This window comes from Diachasma alloeum, unplaced genomic scaffold (assembly GCF_001412515.2).
Source record: "Diachasma alloeum isolate Michigan unplaced genomic scaffold, Dall2.0 Dall_scaffold_00845, whole genome shotgun sequence".
Classification (NCBI taxonomy): Eukaryota; Metazoa; Arthropoda; class Insecta; order Hymenoptera; family Braconidae; genus Diachasma; species Diachasma alloeum.
The window spans coordinates 1-15,874 of NW_021680969.1; the positions used below are offsets into that span (position 1 = coordinate 1).

General features: G+C 38.8%; 1 long non-coding RNA gene across 1 annotated transcript; it reads left to right on the forward strand.

The window, feature by feature from the left end:
- Positions 1–12,053, forward strand: LOC107044947. The gene is made up of 3 exons (XR_001461385.1): positions 1–81; positions 2,919–3,068; positions 11,975–12,053. It is a non-coding gene; the product is annotated as an uncharacterized LOC107044947 (long non-coding RNA).
- The last annotated feature ends 3,821 nt before the right edge of the window (positions 12,054–15,874 follow it).

The window sequence follows — 15,874 nt, forward strand, 5'->3', positions numbered from 1 at the left end:
AAACAGCGCGTAGAACGTTCGACGAACAGAGACGAAAAATCAATTCAAGGAGTGCACTCGTCACCGGACAAATACGAAAAGGTATGCCCATCAATATTTTTTGGAGCAGAGAGGTAAGTGAGATTCAAAATTCTTCGATACAGCTAGAGACCTCTTGACTCTTTTTATATGATATGTTTGAATCGGAGTAAAAGTCAAACTCGATCGATTTCTATGATCCGTGAAATGTTTCATGCAAAAATTACCAAAAATAGAGCACAGTCTACTGAAATGAACCAGTCGAGCAAAATGAAATAGCTGTAAAACCCCTATTTTACGCATTTGAAACAACTTTCATTCAATTGTTAGGAGTACTGATGAGAATAATAGGGGTGCGCAATGCCAACTCGTGAGGTTCGGAACGTTTGGGTCTACAATTGTCTTGGGAATTTATTCGGTTCTATATTTAACCCATCTCAATATCCTGTCCAACTGATTTTTTAGTTCCTTCAACCATTCATCGTTCATCAATTTTGGGAAATTCGTCTTAACCTTTAACCTTTTGATTGCGATTGTCGAGTATAGTGTCAAAATATCTAAACAATCAATAGCCATTGTTTTATTTCATTTTTCAATTAAGAATTATAAGAAATGTTTCTAAAAAACCTATTCTTTAGAGATTTGTCGAATGTAGTTAACTTTGTGAAGAACTACAAATTTGAAAATTAACGTAATTTCCAGCAACTATTATTTAAAGTTTAACAATCTTTTCACCCAGAAGAATTTGTCAAAGGTCACAGTTAAGATTGTCGAGACTTAAATTTAAAAGAATTATTAAATCGATAATTTTTAATTTTTTTCTGTAAAAGCGAAGGAAATTGCTGTTATAATTTTTTCTAATAGCAACATCAAAACCTCGAAAATCGCACCTAACAGATCGTAAAAACGAAACTTGAAAAATTGATGAACGTCGAACGGCTACAAGTATCGAAGTATCCTTTGAATATAATTCAGTTAAGAGGCCGTCTATAAAAACGTATGATTTTCATTCATTTTTTATCTCCCCCCCCCCCCCTTCCCCGTAACAAACCTTGAAATCCTTCCCACCTCCCTTCCCTTCACAAGCCCTTACGCAAAAGCAGACCAGGGGCGTTGAATACCGATTGTTCATCTGTAAATGGTAAAAGGTAATTCATAATACCTTTTTTAAATCGACTACTGTTTATTTCAAAAGTATAGTCCACAAACTTCGGAGAATTGTATTCTCATAAAAAAAAAAATATCACACACATATGGAACCGATTGCAATGCCTGAGCTATTACTTCCATCTAATACGGAGAGTTATTCATTTTCAAGTCATAATCTCCGCGTAATCATGATTGAAACATGAAATAACCTATGTTTTCCGAGTCCCGAAAAATTATATGGACTTTAAAAGCGACCCAAGAACATAAACTTTCTCCAAAAATGATGTCAATTTTTTATATCATAGCTCAAATATTTGAAAAGCGGGTTGTGAAGAAAAAACAAGCAGTGTGACGGTAGCCAATCGACAGTTCACTCATGACTGTTACCTTTTCCTGAAATTTTACTCTTCAGTTTCAGTTCCTACCAATTTCATTGGTAGTATGCTTCCGAATGGGACCCAATCCATGTTACTTAGAAATCAATGCTTATTGGTCTGTATTTTTGAAAATGTTATGGATAACAATACTCAAATTTCATTACCTTTTGATGTACCATAGACTCTGCCCCATTACGTATGTACATTTTACCCATGACAATAGAGAAGCCGTAAAATTTTTTAATTCAGTGGAATAATATTGTACATTGAGGGCGGAGTTATCATTTTCAAAAATTATAATTATGACCCTTGCTTGGAAATGATGTAGAATGGTCTGAAACGGAAAAATACAAAGTTTGACGAGCATGTCTGTATGTGAACACGTCCACTGCCACCGGCCCGTCGGTTAACTTTTAGAAATTTGAGTAATAAGCTGACTATAGTACATTGTTCAACTAGGGAGTAAAAGTATTTTCTGACGAATGTGACGTTATAACCCGAGCCGAAGGCGAGGGTTATAATCACATCGAGTCAGAAAATACTTTTACTTCCGTATTGAACACCAAATTTTCTTCCACGAAGCGAGGAAAGGATTTAACCGAGCGAAGCGAGGTTAGAATCGCACTTCCCTCACTGAGTGGAGTAAAATCAATTAGGGTCCTATTCCGTTTGATTTCGGAGCATATTTCGTCCTATAAAAAGAGTCGCAGAATGGGTTTTCAGCTTAAGGTTGTTGTCGCGAGAGAGTGACACTTGAAATTTTCGACGCTTTAGGCCAATATCCCGCTGAACGTAGGAGCCGGATTAGAACAGAAACTTTTGCTGATGTACAGTTCACGCACCCATGAATTTGTCATGCATGAATAGGTGCGCACACGGCTAACGTCAATGCACTGTGCGCACGCAGCGAATCCGACGAATACTATTGGTTGTGTCATGCGCGCCGTGCACACTGAACTCATTTGTCCCGCCCATCCGAGATGAAAAAACTAACTTTCAACAATAATTTATCTAATATGAAACTTACAATCAGTCTCATTTTTTTTACAATATTGGTGACTACTATCCCTATCACTGTGTATTTTTTAATCGCAAAATGTCGAGCGGTTTTGAAAAAAAAATTCAAAACGGCAAATTGCATTTGTTTGCATGTTAACTTCAATAAATAATATCTCCGGTTAGAAACTTCCAATGACAATTTTTATGGGCTCATGTTGAAGCTAATTTTTACAGCTATCTATGATAAAAAATTTTACAACAAGTGTCGAAAAAACAGTCTATTCGACAACAACCTTAACGAAGACTAAAATCTCACCGATGTGCCGTGGGGTATAAGTTTTGATGTCTTCTAGTGTTTATTAATTATTTGAACAGATTGCAGACCATGAGAGCGAAGATAGAGCACCACCGATTCGGAAGGCTAGTGATAAGCCCCTTCGAGAAGATGATGACTTTGAAACGCTGGCGACGGCACTCTTAGCGCCAAGGAAACCTCAAAACCGGCCCAAGAATACGCAACGAAAAGTAGGTTATAATTTTTACATTTAACCATTATACAATGGTGCTCGTGATGAGGAGATCCCGCAAAAACATAATACAAAATGAATGCACATTCCATGGATGTGTAATGAAAGCCAATTTATCCCCTATGAATCTTCATACTCGTTAAAAAAATCAGGCCAGAAATTACTAAAAAGTATTGGAAGTTTTACTCATACATGGTGTTGTAAATTTACTACATAGCGTTGTACTACATTTCCTAGGGATTTTTCTACATCAATATTGGAATTTTCAATGATAGGAATATATGAATTTTACAATACATATGTAGTAAAATTCCGGACGTTATTGTAATTTTAATTTCGACAAAAAAAATTGTTTATCTAGTTACTCGCTGTCTTAACAACTTTTATTTATGCTTTCTTGGTAATAACCATCGAATTCCTACCTGAAAACCCTATTTACCGAAATTAAAATACCTGACGCGAAGGGGACTTGAACCTACGATCTACCTAAATCTACCTAACACGCTACCGCTGAGCTTTTTTTTTAACTTCCCGACCCGAAGGGAGGAAGTTATTGTAATGACCCCTAAAATGAAAAGTGCTATTGGCACGTTGTACACAAGCTCTGAGTGTTCCAAAATCCGTCCCAGACTTTTTTAGAAAGATGTTTGTGTGTGTGTGTGTGTGTGATCAAAATTTTGGCGAACGTTTTCTGATGAACCACTGAAGCGATTTAAACTTTTTTTTTTTAATCGACGCGTTTTGCCCGTGTCCAAATCGGAAAGGAGTTTGAACGTGATCGCTCCAGCGGTTTGGTAGTTATTCGGTTAAAACTTGTAAAAAAGTTGAAAAAACTGACTTTTTTCGGCTAATTCTGCGAATTCTTGCGGGGAAATGACGGATTTTTTTTTCAATCGACGCGTTTTGACCATTTCAAGGCCGGAAAGGAGTTTAAGCATGATCGCTCCCCCTGTTCAGTAGTTATTCGGTTGAAACTTGTGAAAAAATCGGAAAAACTGACTTTTTTCGACACATTTTGAGGATTCTTGTGGAGAAATGAAACCATTCCAAAATCGACGTGTACTAGTCAATAGGATTGTGTGTAAAACACAACTCAAATAAGTTTTAACGGAATTGTCTCAGTGGTTGCTGTGATATTGCTACTGAAAGGAAAGATGATTTCAACAAAAGAAAGAATTCAAAAAATTCAACAAAATTCAATTCAATTCAACAAAAAAAAAGAAAGAATTGAAAAAAAAACAGAAAGTTAAATATTGGCGAATGAACCCGAACTTTCGAGCAGTAAACGATATTCGAAGATAAGAAATTCTCCTTTGTCAACGAAATTTTCGAAATGAGGAACCGATAATTGGANATTGAAAATTAACACAGAAAACTGCAACTTGAAGCACTGGCTTAAAAGGGTAAGGATTAATTTTTGGGATCTTCTAGGAAATCCTCTAGAAAATGCTATAGGATATTCCATCGGAAATCCTATGGGATTATTTCATAAGTGTGTGGAATCGACACGTGACTGAAACTCGTCATTCACGTTAAAGCTGTTGGCACATAGGATAAAACCCTCGAACCTTGAAAATCCATATAAATGTTACAATGCTAACAAAAAAATGAGTAGACATCGACGTATGATGGAGTTAAATACATAGTCTAGAGATTCATTCTGGAATCCTATTAGAACACTAGTGAAAAAATCTCGACGGCTTTTGTGCCATTTCTATTGGAAATAATTAATAAGAAAGTAAATTGATTTTTTTCTCTATTAACATTTTCAAGTGTGAATTTGTCAAGATTCCTCCCCTCTATGCCCATTCGTATATCATAATAAAATCTCAGAAAAAAAACTCAGCAAATTCATCACGTACGGACATTTTTAATAGAAAACCCTCAAGAATTCTATAGGATTTTCTATAGAGTTTCCATAGGATTTCTAAAGAAATCTTCTATACGTTTATTGCCGTTTCTATAGACGCGTTTGATGGCAAATATCATAGTTTTTCTGTAGAATTTTTTCTGGTCGAATTTTCTAAGTTCTTTCATTCGATTTTCTTGAAGAAAAGAAAATAAAATTGACTGAAAAAACTTATAAAATTGAAGCCGGAAAAATTGTATGGAAAGAAAATTCTATTCAATTTTTCTATATAATGTTTCTTATCAAACATGCCAATAGAAACGCAGAAAACGTATAGACAATTCAAGAATTTCTATAGAAATCCCTATAGAATTCTTTAGGGTTTTCTATTGAAAAATTTCATGGGTGATCACTCGTCCTCGAAATAGAAAATAGAAAACTAGAATAGAATGGCAAAAAACTTCTAGAAAATCCATTGGAATATATATAAGTTTCTAGAGAATTTGCTACGATTTACTATCAAATTCTCCAGGCGTGGAATGAATGACTTGTTTTTTCTTCCAAAAAAACTAACATTTCTCGTAATTGTTACGAGAAAATGATGGAAAAATCTTTTTTTCGGCCTGTAAAATATTTAATAAGAAATGTGTAAATTAAAGAAAACAAGCAGTTGATCGACCCTATTCGACAGAAGACTTTTGACATCTCTCCATGTATCGATTTCTTTTTTTTATAAATTTTATTTCTACCAATTTCATTAGTAGTCAGCTTCTGAATGTCTCCTTAGTAATTCCATTAAAATTTATAGTTCAACATAATTTTGAAGGAAAAAGAAAAGTGGAAATATCTCGAAAACTTGGTGCCGATCACTATTATATAGGTATTGATTAATCTAAATAGAGGCCATTGAGGCCAACATTTTGAATTAAAAAACAAGCAGGCGACCGACGCTAATCGACAGAAGATATTTGACCGTTACTTTGTCTACTAGTTACATTCTTTTCTTTAATTTCTACCAATTACATTGGTAGTAGGCTTCCGAAGGGAAGCATGCCGGAAAATAAACGTGACGGTTTGTGACTTCCGCCAAATTCCAAGATTTCTATTCACAAATGAAAATTATGGTAATTGGAAAAGAACGAGAAAAACTGAAAAACGTAAATATCTCAAAAACTTTAAACGGAAGGGTATATATATTTTGATTGATCTAGATAGCAGTCGCTGAGACAAGTATTTAAAAAAAAAAAAATTTAATCCGTCCAGTAGTTATCGAGATATTTGACAAAATAGATGGTCACTAAAAGTTGAATATCTCGCGAACCACTCGGCCGATTTTCCCCATCTGAAATACGAACCGTCTATATCACAAATGCTAGCAGCGTACAAGGTTTTCAGTGGAAAAACGAATAAACGGCTATATCTCTAAACTCTGTATGGGTAATATATATGCTATGAGTGGCTTAGATAAAAGGCATTGAGACGAATATTTTTAAAAAAATAGATACAGATCAAAAACGAAATAGAAACAAGTGGTTATATCTCGAGAACTACTGAACCGATCGAGCTGAAATGAAACACCATAATGGGGCTCATTGATGGCTATCATGACACAAAATTTCAGATTTTTAGCTCCGAATTTATGTTCAATTTTCTCAAAATAAAACCCGAAAAACGCGAATTTGCACATACACACATACAGACATGACCTTAAAAACATCATTTCTTCACGTTTCATGATGTCTTGGACCATTTGCAATCAAAATTAGAAAATCGAAAAATCGACCAAAAACAATACTTCCCTTCGGAAGCAAAAAAAAAGTTAAATCGGCGGACTCATTTTCAAGATATGGTACGTAATTGATTGTCCCAAAAAACGCATATCTCCGGAACTACTGGGCCGATTGAGCCCAGATAAAATACGAACCATCCCTATCACAAAACGAGAATTTTGTCGAAATTTCATATTGATATTTCCATTTTTACTAAAGCTAGAGACCGTACAACGATTTTTGAAAAAAAAAAAATTAGAAAAGTGGAAATATCTCGGAAACTTTGTACCGACGGCTATATAGGTTTTGATCGATTTAGATATACACTGTCTTCCAGAAGATTATCCGTGGATTTTTGGAGTGGGGGACAAGCATATGAGTGGGAATGACGTGGGGGTACATTGGGAAGTGAAAACTTCTACTAGAAGGCCTATAGAGGCCATCGAGGTGAATATTTTGAAAAAAAAAAATTGAATCGGCCCACTCATTTTCATGATGTGGCACCTGTTTGATTGTCACAAAAATCGAATATCTCCAGAACTACTCCGCCGATTGAGCCCAGATGAAATACTGACCGTTCCTATCACAAAACGAAAATTTTGTCGAAATTTCATATTGATATTTCCATTTTTGCTAAAGCTAGAGACCGTACAACGATTTTTGAAAAAAAANAAAAAAAAAAAAAAAAAAAAATCAGAAAAGTGGAAATATCTTGGAAACTTTGTACCGACGGCTATATAGGTTTTGATTGATCTAGATAGAGGTCATCGAGACAACCATTTTGAAAAAAAGGGGAATTGGTCGGGAAGTTATTGGTCTGACCCGTAATGGGTCACACCCACTTCAACTCACCCACACAGTGAGCGAGTGAAGCGAGCGAACAACAACCCAGACGAACTGCAACCCACCCACAAAGTGAGCGAGCGAACAACAACCCGGTCCAATTTTTTTTTTTTAACCATGTTTTTTATTTATGTTTCTACAAAAGTTATTTACATTATTTACATATATTTACATTCAAAAAACAGGTATATGAAAAAATTAGCCTATGTTAAGTGGAGATAGCAGAAGAATGGTTACTTCGTAACACTCGCCCTCTATTTATTATTTGGGTTTGGTCGGTAAATTTATTTTTTGTTTTTACAAGTTTACACCTTGGTAATTTTTAGGTGGCTTTTGTATGTTGGGTAATCTGCGCTTGAAAATGAAAAAAAAAAATTTAAAAAGAAAAGAAGAAAATTTTTATACGTTTCATTTGTATCGATTATGGTAATCATTGGGGAAAAAAAACAAGCGCACTTAAATATTTTGAAACCTAACACGCTACCGCTGAGCTATCACGGAGTTCTTATTGAACAAAATTCAAAACGTTGATTTAAACCACAACTTCATATCTTTCATTGACTATGATTTTTCAGAGCCAAATCGAAATTGTCGGTGTTATCGAGAATTTTTTCAATAAAATATTACATGGTTGTTTAACGTATTTCACTATCCTTAATACAATGTGGGTGATCTGTCGATTCTTTGTACAAAAAATTATCACTTGTACCACGGGGGATTTTTCTGCAAAACTTGGGTCACTGGGGGTCATAGGGCCACGAGGGGGATGGTCAAGTATCACGAGGGTCATTTGCAGAAGAGTCACGAGGGTCACTTGGGGGTCGGTACAACGTGACAAGGGTTACTAGGAGGATGTTCAAGTATTACTAGGGACATTTGGGGAAGAGTCATTCATCACGAGGGTTACTAAGGGGTAAGTTGAACGTACGAGGGTCACTTGGGGGATGGTTAAGTATCACGAGGGTCTTTTAGAAGATGTTCAAACCTGACGAGGGTCATTTGGAGGAGAGTCATCTGTCACGGGGGTTACCAGGAGGATCGTCAAGTATCTCGAGGGTCATTTGTCAGTCACTTGAGGGATAGGGAAGTACCACGAAGGTCATTCGGGGAAGGTAATTCCTTCCGAGGGTCACTAGAGGGTCGATGAAATGAGGACGAAATAGGTATTTCTTGATTCATATGATTCACGAGACTCACGAAGGCCACGAGGGGGAAATTAAATTTCACGAGGGTCAAACGTCACGAGGCTCACGAGGGCCATGAGGGGATAATTAAATTTCACGAGAATCAGACTTCACGAGGATCAAACGCACGAGGGTCACGAGGATCTCGAGGAGAAAATTAAATTTCAGGAGGATCAAACGTCACGAGGATCACGAGGGGAAAGTCAAATTTCACAAAGATCAAACATTACGAGGCTCACGAGGGCCACAAGGGGAAAGTCGAACTTCACAAGGATCAAACGTCATGAGGCGTTTGAAATTTAGTTTTCCCCTCGTGGCCCTCGTGAGCCTCGTGACGTTTAATCCTAGCGAAATTTAATTTTCTCCTAGTGGCCCTCGTGAGCCTCGAGACGTTTGACCCTCATGAAATTCAATTTTCCCCTCGTGGCTCTTGTGACATTTCATCCTCGTGAATTTAATGTTCCTCTTGAGAGCCTCGTGTCGTTTCATTCTCGTGAAACACCATATTTCCCTTGTGGCCCTCCTGAGCCTCGTGATGTTTATTGCTCGTAATATAATTTTCTCCGTGGCCCTCATGAGCCTCATGGTGTTTGACCATCGTGGAATTTCGTTTTCCCCTTTTGAGCCCTCGTGGGTCCATTATTTCAACTCTCCTAATTGTAAAAAATTGATGTCAAATAAATGGTATAATGAATGTAAAATACTAGGTATTTTACTGAACGTATTTTACGTGCCCGCAACCCTGCGCGGCAGACGTTTGGGGGGTCATGTTCAATTGACCCTCTAGTGATCCTTGTCAGGAATGACCCTCCCCAAATGACCCTCGTGGTACTTGCCCATCCCCCAAGTGACCCTTTCCCTGATTGACTGACCGCTTAGTAACCCTTGTAACGGATGACTCTCCTCCAATAAAAGAAGGTATCGGTAATTAAAGAAGTCCATAAAATGTCCTATTTTGCTCCACACTCCCCGAGGTTCTACTCGAAATTTTTCAACTGTTCGGAAAAAAATTCTGATCTTTATGTATCAATTTTACGAAATAACGGTATTTTTGTAAAAATACTGTGCATGTATGGTATTATTACTACGGTGTATAATAATATTGCAAATTATGCTGTAAAATTACTACACATAATGGATTCTAATACGAGTTCTGAATTCTACTAGCTCTGTTTCTGAAATTTCCAATATGATATAGTAAAATTACTATATTTCTGTTGGATTATTCGGGAGAATCTATTGTAAACTGGGATTTGAGTACTAAAAAAGGATTTTTACTACATTTCAGTGCAGTAAAAGTGTTGTAAATTTACAAACTTTTTTAACAGTGATCCCTCTGCGGTACTCCCTTAGAGCTATTGAGTATAATTGTCAAATACCCCCTTTCGTTCACCAATCCATTCCAAATTCATTTACTATTATCGTCAAAGAAATTTTTCTTACCAGATATGTAGAATAAACTCAGAATACACTCCCTCCTATGCAAAAATGAAGACTACCATGAAATTCCCTGACACCTCTTTCATTCCTCCCTTTTTCATTTTGGAAATTATAGCCAATGATGTCGTCCTTGATAGGTACAAACGTTCACGAAGAGTATAAGTTAGAGAAATTACTGCTGAAGAATGTAGTCGACTCGAACTTTAGTTTTTAAGGTCCTATTAACCCCTCAGGTACGGGGTCCATATACGTATATGGATCTCCGACTCTGTCTCACACGCCGAGGTCCATATACGTATATGAACCCTCGCCGCGCGAAACAAATTGGAATAGTACGCAACAAGGGCGGTATGGATTTTTTCGATCGTGGGAAGTTTGTAAAACAAGTCGAAGATGAGTTGTATAATCCCATCATTGAAAAAACACCATAACGCAGGAATTTCGTATAGTATTTTATATCATTGGGCCGAGAATCCGCTTTTCTACCGAGCGAAGTGAGGTTAGAATCGCGTGCTTCTGGGTACCCGGGACATGAAAATTCATCATCATCCGTAATATTCAAAATATCATCATTCTGTAAAAACAATCGTTGAGGTGAATTGACTACCGTCAACGAGATATGTGGCCACCCATATGAAAAGGGCCCTTGTTGCGGATCTTAGTTTTCGAGATATTCACGATTTTGTGTCCGTAACTTCCATTTAACCCATTGAACAGACTCACAGTACCCCACTTTTCGCAATTTTGTGGTAGTGTGCGTGCGCCAGAGGGTCTTGCTTATGGCGCACTAATACATACAGGGCCTCCCTACTCTTCTCACATTGATACTTTTCGTGGCTTACGCTGTTCAATGGGTTAAACCATTGTTAAAATATTCTTTCAATCTTAGATTTCAATGAATATCTCGAAATCTATAGTAGATAGCAAATTTTGGACAGATCGTTTTTCATTAGAGTGAATTGACTGCTATGAGGAAGATCTACAAAAATGACCTATCTTCCTCGTATTCTGAAAAATTATTCACCAAAAACTTAAGGAAAAGCTATGTTGACATCAATTGTTTCACTGCTTTGCAACTTCATTGCGACTGTTTCCTCCGTATACCCTTCGCTTTCTCTTACTTCGACGATGCTTCTCATACTTGTGATAAATCCACCATGAATCTTGTCATAGGAAAAAAAGAATGACGGTCCATGGTGCCCTAGGGAGCCATTTTGCCCTCCTCTTCCCTATATCCGGACATGAATGTCGGTTATGTTGGTCAAAAATGTTATATGCCAGATATATGCTAGACATGAATGTCCACATATATCGATGCAAAACATTTAACACATACCGAAAATATATCTCCGATATACACGGTGTCCTCAAACTCATGATCAATATTGTAAGGGTAGATTTAGGGAATTTTTCGGAGATGAACAGTCTAATAAAGTTTTGGTCTCTGACGTATTGTTCACGAGTGATTCGATTAATACGTAAGCAACTCAAAAGCTTTTCTGCAATACAGAAATCACTTAGCCTTCCACATTTGAGGTGGGGCTATGATTGCACTGGAAGTCCAATTGATCGCAATTGAGATACAATCAATGTAGAGATATGGATTTTTCAAGTCTCTCTTGCCGGAGAAAAAAGCTTGCTAGACTTTTTGTCTTCAAATTAAACTCACAATTGGTTAATGCACACTCATTTTTGCTTAAGGAAATTAACCCACTATTCTTGCACGACCAAGTAAAATGTTGTAACTATTTCTGTCATGAGTCTGAACAAAATCTGGCTATTATTATGATTATTCATACCATACTAATTAACATTTCAGGTCACACAAACCACAAAAAGGAGCAATAGACAATCCAGAATCTCAGAAGAAATGCGGTCAAGAGCAGATTTAATGCAGGAGGTACGTGAATCGCGCTTTCTATTACACAGAGAAAACTGAATGGTAGAGATTACTTTCATATAGGAGACATTACCATAAAACATGGTAAATGGTTTTTCGACTTGACTTTTATGGTAATTTTTACCATGTTGACTAGTAAAAATTACTTAGCACTATGGTGATCACTACACTGAGAGAAATATTCATAGTCAATTTTACGATGAGGGAATTGTCAAAGTCACCACAGGAGCTATAGTTACTTTTACTATGAGAAATGATCGATTCAACCATATCGCTCATGGCTGAATGACTCAATGAATATTTGGAGGTTATTATCCCTTCGAAATTAGGCGCGTTACTGAAAATTGTTAAACTATAAGAATTTCAGATTTTTCAGATGAATAAATCTGCTATAGTTTCAATTTACTAGAGGTAAAGTGGGTATTTCGTGAAGTTTTACGATTTAATGAGGGTAAAATGTGTATGCCGGGAACTTTTACGATTTGATAAGGGGGAAAATTGGTATATCGTGGACTTTTCCGATTTGATGGGGGCAAAATGAGTATTTCTGCAACTCGTACGATTTCATCGGGGCAAAACGGGTATTTCGGAAACTTTTGCGATTTAGTGGGGGCAACATGGGTATTTCGTCAACTTTTACGATTTGGTGGAGGCAAAATGGGTATTTCTTCAAATCGTACGATTTCATGGGGCAAAATAGGTATTCCGATAACTTTTGCGATTTAGTAGGGGCAAAATGGGTATTCTGGTAACTCGTACAATTTGATGGGGACAAAATGGGTATATCGTAAACTCGCACGATTTGATGGGGGCAAAATGGGTGTTTCTTTGAATTGTACGATTCCTGGGGGCAAAATGGGTATTCCGTGAACTTTCACGATTTGATGAGGACAAAATGGGTTTTCTTTAACTCGTACGATTTCATGGGGGCAAAAGGGGTATTTCTTTAACTCGTACGATTTCATGGGGGCAAAATGGGAATTTTGTCAGCTCGTACGATTTGATGGGAGCAGAATGGGTATTTCTGCAAATAATACGATTTGCTGGAGGCAAAATGGGTATATTCCAGTGATGCCAGTTGGGGGAATAAATCCCACGCATGGGAATTTCGTGCGCAGCTTTATCGCGCACTCCCGAGGTCCCCACTACGAGGTCGCCGCAGAGCGCGTAGATAAGGCCCAGCGCATTTATTTTCGGAAATAATCTTCCAAATCGAGAAGGAATAGATATGCTTAACAACAATGAATTACATTAGTGCAATATTCAAGAGGTTTAGGCGTAAACGCCAGAAATTAAGATAAGAACAAGAGGAAAACTAGGGTTCCCAGGGTCAAGAGAGAACCAAAGGCCGCGAGGGAAACGAGGGCCAAAAGGGAAACCAGGGCTAGGAGGAAAATCAGGAAAATGAGAGCCAAGAGAGAAACCAGGACTACGAGGGAAACCAGGCAAACGAGGGCCGAGCAGAAGTCTAGGGCTACGGAGTAAACGAGGGTGGAGCGAGAAACCAGGGCTACGAGAGAAATGAGGGTCGAGAGGGAAACGAGGGCCAAGCGAGTAACTAGACCTACGAAAGCCAAGCAGAAAACTAGGGCTGCGAAAGAAACAAGGGTCAAGTGGGAAACCAGAGCTAAGAGCGAAACGAGAATCAAGGGGGAAAAGAGGACCAAGAGGGAAACCAGAGCTCCGAGAGAAAACAGCAGAACAAGGGTCAAGAGGGTCAGGAGGGACACCGAGGGTCAAGAGGGAACCGAAGGCAAACANGAGGGAAACGAGGGCAAAGCGGCCCACGAAGGCGAACAAGGATGAACGCGGCCCTTCTTGGACGTTTTGAAATTTCCCCCTTAGACGATTGACCCTCGTGAAATTTTCCGTTTTCCTCTCGGGACCCTCTTGACCCTCGTTCATCTTGTAGCCCTAGTTTCCCCGCTTAAACCTTGTTTCCCTCTTGACTCTCGTTTCCCTCGTAGCCCTCGTTTCCCTCTTGGCCCTCGTTTCTTTGGTAGCCCTAATTTCCCGCTTGGCCCTCCTAGCCCTTGTTTCCCACTTGACTCTCGTTTATCTTGTAGCCCTAATTTCCCGCTTGGCCCCCGTAGCCCTTGTTTCCTACTTGGACCTTGTTCATCTTGTAGCCCTAGTTTCCCGCTTGGCCCTCACTTCCCTCTTGACCCTCGTTGCCCTTGTAGCACTGGTTTCCATCTTGGTCCTCGTTTCCCTCTTGACCCTCGTTCATCTTGTAGCCCTAGTTTTGCGCGTGGCCCTCGTTTCCCTCGTAGCCCTGATTTCCCACTTGACCCTCGTTCCTCACTTGACCCTCGTTTCTTTCTTGACTCTGGTTTCCCTCGCTCTCTTTGTTTCCTGCTTGACCCTTGTTCTCCTGGTTTCTCTCCTAGCCCTCGTTTTCCGCTTGGCCTTCGTTTTTCTCTTGACCCTCCTAGCCTTCGTTTCCCTCGTGACGCTCGTGAGCCCTTTCATGAGCCCTCGCGACATTTGACAAACGACAAAACCTAATTCCTTCACAACGGCCATCAATACAATCAGAATACGGAGACAATACAATCTCAAACGGAGCGCCAGACGTTCTGCGTCCTAAAGGCTGCGCAGTGGTACGTGACGCGGAGTGGGGGACCTGCGGAAATTCCCATTTGAATATTCGATAGGGGCAAAATGCCTATTTTTTCAACTCGTCCAATTTAGTAGGGACGAAATGGANCGTTTTCCGCTTGGCCTTCGTTTTTCTCTTGACCCTCCTAGCCTTCGTTTGCCTCGTGACGCTCGTGAGCCCTTTCATGAGCCCTCGCGACATTTGACAAACGACAAAACCTAATTCCTTCACAACGGCCATCAATACAATCAGAATACGGAGACAATACAATCTCAAACGGAGCGCCAGACGTTCTGCGTCCTAAAGGCTGCGCAGTGGTACGTGACGCGGAGTGGGGGACCTGCGGGAATTCCCATTTGAATATTCGATAGGGGCAAAATGCCTATTTTTTCAACTCGTCCAATTTAGTAGGGACGAAATGGGCACTTGAACTTGCACGATTTAAGGGTTTTTTTCCTCCGTGATGAAATCGTGAAGGTTGAATGGTACAAGTTGAAAAAATACCCATTTTCCCCCATGAAATCGTACGGGTTGAAGAAATACCCATTTTGCCCCCAGCGAATCACGAAAGTTCCCGGAATACTCATTTTGCACAGATGAAATCGTACAAGTTAAGGAACTACCCATTTTGCGTCCATCAAATCGTAAGAGTTGAAGAACTACCCATTTTGCCCCCATCCAATCGTAAAAGATAAAGAAATACCCATTTTGCCCCCATCAAATCGTGAAAGTTCACGGAATTCCCATTTTTCCCCCACTACATCGCAAAAGTTCCCGGAATACCCATTTTTCCCCACTAAATCACAAATGTTCCCGGGATACTCATTTTACCCCCATGAAATCGTACGAGTTAAAGAAATACCCATTTTGCCCCCATCAAATCGTAAAAGTTCACGGAATTCCCATTTTGCCCCCACTAAATCGTAAAAGTTTCTGGAATACCCATTTTGCCCCTATGGAATCGTATGAGTTGAAGAAATACCCATTTTGTCTCCATGAAATCTTACGAGTTGAAGAAATACCCATTTTGCACCCACTAAATGGTAAAAGTTCGCGAAGTACCCATTTCGCCCCCATCAAATCGTGAAAGTATTGGAAAATATATACAATATGAGAGAGGGGAAATGGATTTGGTCATTTAAATTCCCTGAACATGGTCTCTTGGTCTCCCCAAGTATTCCATCATAGTAAACGGAGCGCGATCGGGCCATAGTAAA